Source organism: Narcine bancroftii, chromosome 14 (genome assembly GCF_036971445.1).
Source record: "Narcine bancroftii isolate sNarBan1 chromosome 14, sNarBan1.hap1, whole genome shotgun sequence".
Classification (NCBI taxonomy): Eukaryota; Metazoa; Chordata; class Chondrichthyes; order Torpediniformes; family Narcinidae; genus Narcine; species Narcine bancroftii.
The window spans coordinates 7,746,567-7,756,600 of NC_091482.1; the positions used below are offsets into that span (position 1 = coordinate 7,746,567).

Below are 10,034 nucleotides of genomic sequence, written 5' to 3' on the forward strand. Positions count from 1 at the left end.
GTCAAGTGTTCACTGCAATGGTCAGGTAAATTGTTAACAAATGCATCTACTTCAATGTACATCCATGAGGATGGATGGAGGAACTTGCTGAACCTGCCTGTTAACTTTCTATTTCATTTACATGGAGATTAAACTCTCTTTACTGAAACAATTTTAATCTCAGGCCAGTTGGACAATATACTGCAATTCTCTTCCTCAGTGGAAAGCTGGTTACATAATTTCTCCACCTAAATTTGCGCTCACTCAACTCATCAAAACCCCTTTGCAGATTGTCATTCGTACAACACTTCAGAGTTTCAGAAAGGAATTGCCAAGGGCTGAATCTCCTTAGCATCTAAGTCAGAGAAAGAAATGTTACTACATTATATCTTATGAAGGGACCAGGCTAAAATACAAGTTAAAACACACCAAAATGCTGGAGGAACTCAGCTGGTTTTTCAGCGTCCATGAAAGCTCCCCAATCTGCTCTAAGGCGCCAACTCTAATCCCTCTCTGAGGTAATATCAAGGCGGAGTGCAGCGCTCCGCCTCGCTTCATACATGTACTGCCACTGCAAGAGGCTGGCTAAAAACTGGCTGATGACTTTGCGCTGACATCATCAGCCTGAGACAGGAGTGGGATTTTTGTTAAATGCTGATAGCGCGTAGGATTTCTGCTTGGAACTAAGACTGGTTGCAAACATCGCAATGAACTTTCCTACCTGCTCTGGGGTCGCCTTTTTCTACTACAGGGCTCTTTCCGCACTTGGGATATGTGAATGATGTCAACTCGGTGGGCGGCGCTATCACATTGCCTCCATAGGCTCTGGAGGACACTACGAGGTGCCGCTCTTCATGAAAGCGGCACAAGAGCAGCCTTTTAGGGCTTCTCCATAAAAGGGAGTTTGAATTTTTCTCTGCGAATTTAGTCAGCCTCAAGATGGAGGCTCGACATGAAGCCACCTACAGTGGTGCTCCACAGAGCTCAACCACACGTCCTAACGCCAATGGCTTCACACAGTTTTTAAAGACTTTTTATTTAAAATCCTGCAACCATGGCAGTCTGTACTCAAAATGGCAGCACCCATGCTCAGCAGCAACCTTGAAGGGTTGCAAACTCCGGGGAGCAGCATACCAACGCAGGGCACCAGAAACAGGGAGAACATCCCCATTGCGGAGAAGCAAAAGGGAGGACCCAACAGGATGATAATCATAGCAGCGGACCAGTGAGGGATCAGCAGGTGAAGAATCCACACAAGCTGCAGGTGACTTGTGGTTGGGAACCCACAAACTGCAGTCTGCTGGTGATGGGTTCACGGGAACCAAGTATCTGAACTGAGATTCAAGAGGGTGCTGAGGGTAAGAAGGACTCCCAAAGGGCCTCGGGTGCTGAAGGCTTCCTGATCGTGTCAGAGGTTTGATCTAGAACTGATAGATCGATCAGGATCGATGACTGCAGGAGCACTGGAGGTGAATCCAGGAACACCCACTCTGAAGGACACTTTTTCTTTCTCTTAATGCAAGGGGCGTCATACAATACTAATGGCAACTTTTTGTCTCCCTTGTAGCAGGAAGGTGGCAATTTCAAGTAAAATTACATGACAAGAAAGTAATCTTGAATCAAATGCTGGCCAAATCCAAGAACTTTCTTTGCCCAGGTTCAATTGAATCTAATCAAACCAACTTCAAAAAGTGAAGATCTAGTTTTAAATTCCACACATTATCTATGATCTGCATCCACATAAACACCAGTTATTTTAGCTGGCATCAATTTGCTGATGCACAAACTGCTCGATCTTTTTCTAAAAACTCAAAATTCTCAACTGACCTTCATAGTTAGTGAGTCATCACCTGTTCCCCCACCCCACCTTCTTTGATAAGCGTTTTCAGCTATATCTTGCTTAGTTTTGAACTCCCCTCATGATCAAGTTGTTGCCAGCTCCCCAGTCACCAGAACTCAAAAGGGTTGGGACTTTTGAATTTTCTGAGGTCTAAAGCTACTATAAATTGTCTTCCATTTTAAATGGTCATGACTAAGGGTTAAAAATAAAACAGATTCAAAACACAATCCTGTCTATGGAGTTGCCCAACCCACAAGATATGCACTTAAAATTTTGCCAAGTAGTTACACCCTCTGTCTCAACCAAATTTCAAAGGGGGAAGAAAGGAATCATGGACGAACCAGCCTCTAATTCATTCTAAGGACACAAATCATTGATGACCCACTTTTTTGCAGTCCCCTGGAGTTGCTAGTTAAGGAACGACAGGATTTAGATTTAGCCAAAATAATACTTTCAAGCAAAGGTACCTTATGTGGGGTGGAAACAGCAAGTGGAGTTACTTCCAGCCACCAACCGCTATTGTTATTTATAAATGGGCTTGGGAGGTGCTATTAAGAGTAAGCTTGGGGAAAAATAGCTGTGATTTTTTTTTTAAAAAAAGGTAGAAGGTACTAATGATCAGTATTGGATAGGGTACCAGTGAAGTCTAGTGCTAACGGAACAGCACTCCTTCAGGAAAATGGAGATTTCTTCATAATCATGTGGGAAGTCAGAAGTACAGGTAGTCCCCGACTTATGACCATATTCAGTTCTGACCAACGGGTCATATCTCGAAATGGACGTAGGTCAGCAATTTTATTGTTCATCAAATACAACATGGCAGGCACCAAGCTCACTCTCAAGAGGTTGGCCACTCCTGCCATAGGGGCTATTTTCCATAGATAGGCCCCTACTTTCACCCCAAAAGTGCAAGTTTTATATTTACATATATTCTTTATTTTTTTAATTTATAGGATTCCCCCCCCCCCCCCCCCATTATATGTACGGATGATCACAAATCGCATAGGTTGCAAGTTGAGGACTACTGTAAAAATACTGCAGATCAATCACTCTGAGCTGCTCTTGTATGTAGCTGACCTTGTTGAGTAACTAGACACTGGCAATTCCATAAAGCTCACATGGTTGTGGGTGGTGGGGAACTCAAGAATAGCAATATTAGTGTGGAGAAGATTACCACTTGGAATTTATCATTAGCTATGAACCAATTCACGCCTAGAAGTTATGTATACCCTGTTGCATAAAAGTATGAACGACTTAATTTTGAGCATTTGGAGAGTGAATAATCGGCAAATTATCTTTTGAATTTTTAAAAAAATATAAATGCAGTGGTAGGAGGCTGGAATGCACTGCAGTAATGGTGGAAGCAAATACAATAGTGGCATTAAATGGCTTTGAGATAGAAACATGACTATGCAGCCATTCTCAACCTTTTTTGGCTATGTCCCCCTTGGGACTCTGCTCAAAGTTTCTGGGCCTCCTTCCATGCGAAGCAATCGAGCTTTGTTGGTTTCTTTCATACTTTTCTCCTATTGGCTATGAAAAATATCCTAAAAACCATTAAGACTTCAGTCTGTGACCTTAAATGTGTTGTGGGCCCCAGTTTTTTTTTAAAAAAAGCAGTTACTGAAGATAGTTTTATTAATTTTTAAATATTAGACATATAGCACTGTTTGTGCCCAGAAAACTGCCAAAATTCTGCAGCAATGTTCTGAGCTAGATTGAATAAGTCATCTTTGAAGCTAGATTTGATGTCTTCTATATATGGCTTCCAGCACTGATCCCACATTAATTTCATTGCCTGATTTTCATTAAAATGTATTAGCCAAAGCTTTTAAGAGCTTCCAAGAACAGGGGATGTATTTGCGCTGGAGACCAAGAAAACGCAAGAATCAAGAACATTTGAATCTGCCAATCTTGACAAAGCCACAAAGAACCATACAACCTGGGCATTGGGTACAAGAACAGCCAAGGTCAATTTCAGTAATAGAATCCACATTCCATCACTACCAATATGCCATCAGTGAGGCACGGTCCCAAGTCACGATGTGCAGTCATATCAATACAAATCAAGCAGGATAAAGACCAACTTTCAAAAACAATTACATTTAATTGCATGAGAAACAACAATCAAATTTTTAATAGATAGCTCCAGGTGAGATTGCATACACTGGAAAGTGTTTTTTTTAAAATCTCAGATAGCTGGTGTCAAAGACAACCAAGCTCCAGAAAAAAAATATCAATTAACAGAGACCTCAAGAGAACGCCACGCCTATTATCAGTTGCCCATATTCTTAGCAAGCAGAAAAACCAGAGGCAGCTGAGATCCCCTGGGAACAAGGGAGTAGATGCTCATATACTTTAAACAGTCAGAACAAGTCAGCTCAAAGATAGGCAATGATTTTAAGCCAGGAGGCAGCTCAGTATTCCAAGGGTCACACTCCATCTCCAAAATTATCCAGTAATCAACCCTGAGGAAAATCTAAGTTTCTTTCAACAACTTTCTTAAATGCCTCCAGCTTGTATCTCAAATCTGCCTTGAATGAAACAGTCACTGATCCAAAACATGAAGCATGTTGTTCCACAAATGCTGCCTCACTGGAGCGCTTCCAGCATTGCTTTCCATCACCTGCAGTATTTTGCTCCTGTACATCTTCACCTATACAGCACAAGAAATTGAACAGGTGCCACCTTAATTGTTGAGCCATCTTCAATTTTCAAGCCACACACTTGCAATGTCCAAGGCACCCAACCTTAACAGCCAGGGACAAGCACAGTGCCTCAATCAACTTAGTTCAAAAGGACATGCTAAAGAAAGCATTGTCCATTTACAGATGTTGTATGCTCCATCCTCAACATTCATTGCAATGACTTCATCACCAACATTGAAGTACTCGAGCTGGCAGAGTCCGCAAGCATCGAATCCATGCTGCTGAAGACCCAACTGCTCTGGGTGGGTCACGTCTCCAGAATGGAGGACCATCGCCTTCCCAAGATCGTGTTCTATGGCGAGCTCTCCACTGGCCACCGAGACAGAGGTGCACCAAAGAAGAGGTACAAGGACTGCTTAAAGAAATCTCTTGGTGCCTGCCACATTGACCACTGCCAGTGGGCTGATCTCGCCTCCAACCGTGCATTTTGGCACCTCAAAGTTCGGCGGGCAGCAACCTCCTCTGAAGAAGACCGCAGAGCCCACCTCACTGACAAAAGACAAAGGAGGAAAAACCCAACACCCAACCCCAACCCACCAATTTTCCCTTGCAACCGTGCCTCCCTGTCCCACATCGGACTTGTCAGTCACCAACGAGCCTGCAGCAGACATCATGGACATACCCCTCCATAAATCTTCGTCCGTGAAGCCAAGCCAAAGAAAAGAAAGAAAGAATTTTCAAAACTGGTTAAACACGAGAAAAAAAACCTTAGCCAGTAGTAATTTGTTCCAAGTACTGGTAAATCACAAAAATCTGTAAAAGTAAAAACACAAAATGCAGGAGAAACTCAGCTGGTCAGTGTCCCTCGTGTAGCAACAGTAAAAATACATAACTGACGTTTTGTGTTTGAGCCTTTCGTCAATTTATTCCATCTATTTGAATCAAGATAATATGAACCAATAAAATTCAAGTGCTTAAAAATCAGAGTTGTGTAGTTTAACCATCAGGATGAGTCAGCTAACATTTTCTTTATCATACTTAAAAAGATTACCAATGCAAATATACAGTTGATAATTAAAAGACTTCTTTCCAGTTAAAGACCAAATCATCAAAAGTCAAAAGAAGTACAAGGCTATTGCAGAAAAATACATTTCAAGTCATAATGTGCCCATGAAAGCTCAGTGCGAGAAACTGCCTTTCGGCTTGAATGCGAAAACGTAATGCACACTCCTGGACAGAGTCAAACCTTTGATCCACTGATGTGGATGACATCACATAAACCAACTCTGTAAACAGGAAATTAACATTAGGTTCGGCAAAGTTGTCCACTTTGGAAGAAAATGTCAGTATGAAGTATTTAAACTGTGAAAGATGCTGTTGTGCAGAGCGAATTGGGAATGCTTATGTGTGAATCACAAAGGATTGGTAGGCAGGTACAACAGGTCATCAAGAAGGCAAATGGAATGCCAGAGAATTGAAAGGCCCTTTTGAGAAACCAAAAAAAAAATGAAAGTGAAGCAGAGATTCTCTGTCCAACCTGAACGATGTAAATGGTCCATGAGTGGCTCGAAGGCACCAATTCCAATCCTTCTGTCGGCTTGGGTCAGAGGTGGAGCGAAGCACTCCACAACTGTCCAGCCACTGCAAGAGGCTGGCTCGGGGCGGGCCAGTGATGTGGTGATGATGCCCTTAGCCCATGACCCAGGACTGTTTAGCAAACATATTAAGCCAGAATATACCACGGAACAGTTCATCATTGGTACGGCTGCTGGTGTGGAGCAGGCGGAGGAAGATGCTGTCGGGCAGGGGGGCGACTGCTCCTGCTGATCTGCTACAGAATGATCAGCGTGGGCTTTGTCATCCTGACCCACTGCAGCCAAAAGATTGAGAAGGATGAAGGAGCAGAGTGGGAAGTCCAGGGCCACCAAGGAGTGGTGGCCACACTGATGACGACAGTCACCCCACCTACATCTGCTCCGGTGGTCGCACCGAAGCGCCACTCCGCATAAAAGCAAAAGGCAGACATAAGATGGCTTCCATTAGCAGGTGAGTCAACAACAAGAGGACATAGCCTTTGGATTCATGGGATTGAATGAAGAGTAATTGTTTCCCAAAGAGCAGTGAATCCATGGAATTCTCTGCCCTCTCAGTTGCCTCATTAAATATATTTCAGGTTTGTTTTTGCATAGTAAGGGAAGTTTCCAATGAACATGTAGGTGGAGCTGAGTCCACAGTCACATCAGCTATGATCTTGTTGAATGGTGATGAAGGCTCAACATGCCAGATGGCTTCCTCCTACTCTTATTTCCCACGTTCCAGAAAACTAAATTCAAGAGGCATCATTATCAGGAAATATTAACCTCCTCCCACAAATGGTCTTTCAAATATAAAGTTTTGCAGAAAGAGCACCCCCCAAGAATTAAAAAGCAAGGCAGAACATGTTTTGAAGAAAAATAGCTCAGTAAAAGGGAAGGCAGTAAGGAGTGCAGTCAAACAAAGGGATCTGGAAATTCAGTCACAATTCCCTCAAAGTGGTGTCACAGGTGCTGTAAAGAGCCTATTGACCGAGCCTATTGACCATCAAAGTATTGAGGACAGTGGTTGGGATGCAGTGGGTGGTAAAGTTGCACAAGACATTGCTGAGGCTAGATTTGAAGTACTGTGTACAGTTTTGGTCACCTAATGACAGGAAAAGTATCAAAGAGTACAAAGATTTACTAGAGTCGGGGGGGGGGGACGGGAGGGAGGGGAGGGGGGGGACGGGAGGGAGGGGAGGGGGGGACGGGAGGGAGGGGAGGGGGGGACGGGAGGGAGGGGAGGGGGGGACGGGAGGGAGGGGAGGGGGGGACGGGAGGGGAGGGGGGGACGGGGGGACGGGAGGGAGGGGAGGGGGGGACGGGAGGGAGGGGAGGGGGGGACGGGAGGGAGGGGAGGGGGGGACGGGAGGGAGGGGAGGGGGGGACGGGAGGGAGGGGAGGGGGGGACGGGAGGGAGGGGAGGGGGGGACGGGAGGGAGGGGAGGGGGGGGACGGGAGGGAGGGGAGGGGGGGGACGGGAGGGAGGGGAGGGGGGGGAGGGGGGGGAGGGGAGGGGGGGGAGGGGAGGGAGGGGAGGGAGGGGAGGGAGGGGAGGGGGGGGAGGGGAGGGGGGGGAGGGGAGGGAGGGGAGGGGAGGGGGGGGAGGGGAGGGGGGGGAGGGGGGACGGGAGGGAAGGGAGGGAAGGGAGGGAGGGGAGGGGGGGACGGGAGGGAAGGGAGGGAGGGGAGGGGGGGACGGGAGGGAGGGGAGGGGGGGACGGGAGGGAGGGGAGGGGGGGACGGGAGGGAGGGGAGGGGGGGGACGGGAGGGAGGGGAGGGGGGGACGGGAGGGAGGGGAGGGGGGGGACGGGAGGGAGGGGGTGGGGGGGACGGGAGGGAGGGGGTGGGGGGGACGGGAGGGAGGGGGTGGGGGGGACGGGAGGGAGGGGGTGGGGGGGACGGGAGGGAGGGGGTGGGGGGGACGGGAGGGAGGGGGTGGGGGGGACGGGAGGGAGGGGGTGGGGGGGACGGGAGGGAGGGGGTGGGGGGGACGGGAGGGAGGGGGTGGGGGGGACGGGAGGGAGGGGGTGGGGGGGACGGGAGGGAGGGGGTGGGGGGGACGGGAGGGAGGGGGTGGGGGGGACGGGAGGGAGGGGGTGGGGGGACGGGAGGGAGGGGGTGGGGGGGACGGGAGGGAGGGGGTGGGGGGGACGGGAGGGAGGGGGTGGGGGGGACGGGAGGGAGGGGGTGGGGGGGACGGGAGGGAGGGGGTGGGGGGGACGGGAGGGAGGGGGTGGGGGGGACGGGAGGGAGGGGGTGGGGGGGACGGGAGGGAGGGGGTGGGGGGGACGGGAGGGAGGGGGTGGGGGGGGACGGGAGTGAGGGGGTGGGGGGGGACGGGAGGGAGGGGGTGGGGGGGGACGGGAGGGAGGGGAGGGGGGGACGGGAGGGAGGGGAGGGGGGGGACGGGAGGGAGGGGAGGGGGGGGACGGGAGGGAGGGGAGGGGGGGACGGGAGGGAGGGGAGGGGGGGACGGGAGGGAGGGGAGGGGGGGAGGGGATGGAGGGGAGGGGGGGAGGGGAAGGGGGGGACGGGAGGGAGGGGAGGGGGGGACGGGAGGGAGGGGAGGGGGGGACGGGAGGGAGGGGAGGGGGGGGACGGGAGGGAGGGGAGGGGGGGACGGGAGGGAGGGGAGGGGGGGACGGGAGGGAGGGGAGGGGGGGGACGGGAGGGAGGGGAGGGGGGGGACGGGAGGGAGGGGAGGGGGGGACGGGAGGGAGGTGTTGGGGGGGGACGGGAGGGAGGTGTTGGGGGGGGACGGGAGGGAGGTGTTGGGGGGGGACGGGAGGGAGGTGTTGGGGGGGGACGGGAGGGAGGTGTTGGGGGGGGACGGGAGGGAGGTGTTGGGGGGGGACGGGAGGGAGGTGTTGGGGGGGGACGGGAGGGAGGTGTTGGGGGGGGACGGGAGGGAGGTGTTGGGGGGGGACGGGAGGGAGGTGTTGGGGGGGGACGGGAGGGAGGTGTTGGGGGGGGACGGGAGGGAGGTGTTGGGGGGGGACGGGAGGGAGGTGTTGGGGGGGGACGGGAGGGAGGTGTTGGGGGGGGACGGGAGGGAGGTGTTGGGGGGGGACGGGAGGGAGGTGTTGGGGGGGGACGGGAGGGAGGTGTTGGGGGGGGGACGGGAGGGAGGTGTTGGGGGGGGACGGGAGGGAGGTGTTGGGGGGGGACGGGAGGGAGGTGTTGGGGGGGGACGGGAGGGAGGTGTTGGGGGGGGACGGGAGGGAGGGGGTGGGGGGGGGAAGAGAACTGTTAGGGAAACAGACCACCTGGTGCGGCCTGACCCTACTCAAGCAGCCCCCGCACTCCTTGGCGTCTCCCCTCCAGGCCCCAGACCGACCTTGGATGGAGAAGCCCAGGGTCACTGCGGCACAGGGCGCCGCGGGGCCCTTCAGGCCGCCACGTTCGGCCTGACTCCAGGCGGGCCGCCGGGGAGAGGGTGGCGGCGAAGTGAGGCCGGGACCAGGGCCGAGTGTCAGGCCACGGCAGGGCGCTGAGTAACCGGCCACCCCGGGGGAACGAGTCCCTTCCCTCCGGCAGGAGGACACCGGAGGCCTTCGGTCGACGACCCGCTGCCCCCCTTGTCTTTCCTCACGGGCCGGCGGGGCCCGGGCGCGTTACTCACGAGGCCGCTCCGCTGCCGCAGTCGCGCAGCTCCGTCCCGTGCTCGATCGTCCCGCCGCCGCCGCCGCCCCCACGTGCCCGCGACCTCCTCGAGCCGCCGGCGCTTTCACCGCCTCCTCTCGCGAGAACTTCCCTGCAAGCCACGCCCACCGATTACGAGCACCCCGCCCCCTGCCCTGAACTCCCGCCCCCTCCCCTGCCAGACGTTCTCGGGGGAGGTGACGGCTGGCGGAAACTCTCGCGAGGCCTCATCTGGCGGCTGAGGAGCCTCCCATCTGGCGACCGATTGGATAAGACGCCCGAACTGAGGGACCAATCAGCATTGAGGGTTGGCTCCGGACCAGGTGCCAGGGAAGATGGCACCTCAG

At 52.8% G+C, this 10,034-nt stretch overlaps 1 protein-coding gene across 1 annotated transcript in view; it reads right to left on the reverse strand.

Moving 5' to 3' along the window:
- The window catches only part of akap1b (A kinase (PRKA) anchor protein 1b), a 61,728-nt gene extending 51,943 nt beyond the window's left edge, over positions 1-9,785 (reverse strand). The window contains exon 1 of the mRNA XM_069911709.1: positions 9,668-9,785. The gene's annotated coding sequence lies outside the window, so the exon portion shown is untranslated. The remainder of the gene's footprint in view (positions 1-9,667) is intronic.
- Positions 9,786-10,034: the final 249 nt, after the last annotated feature.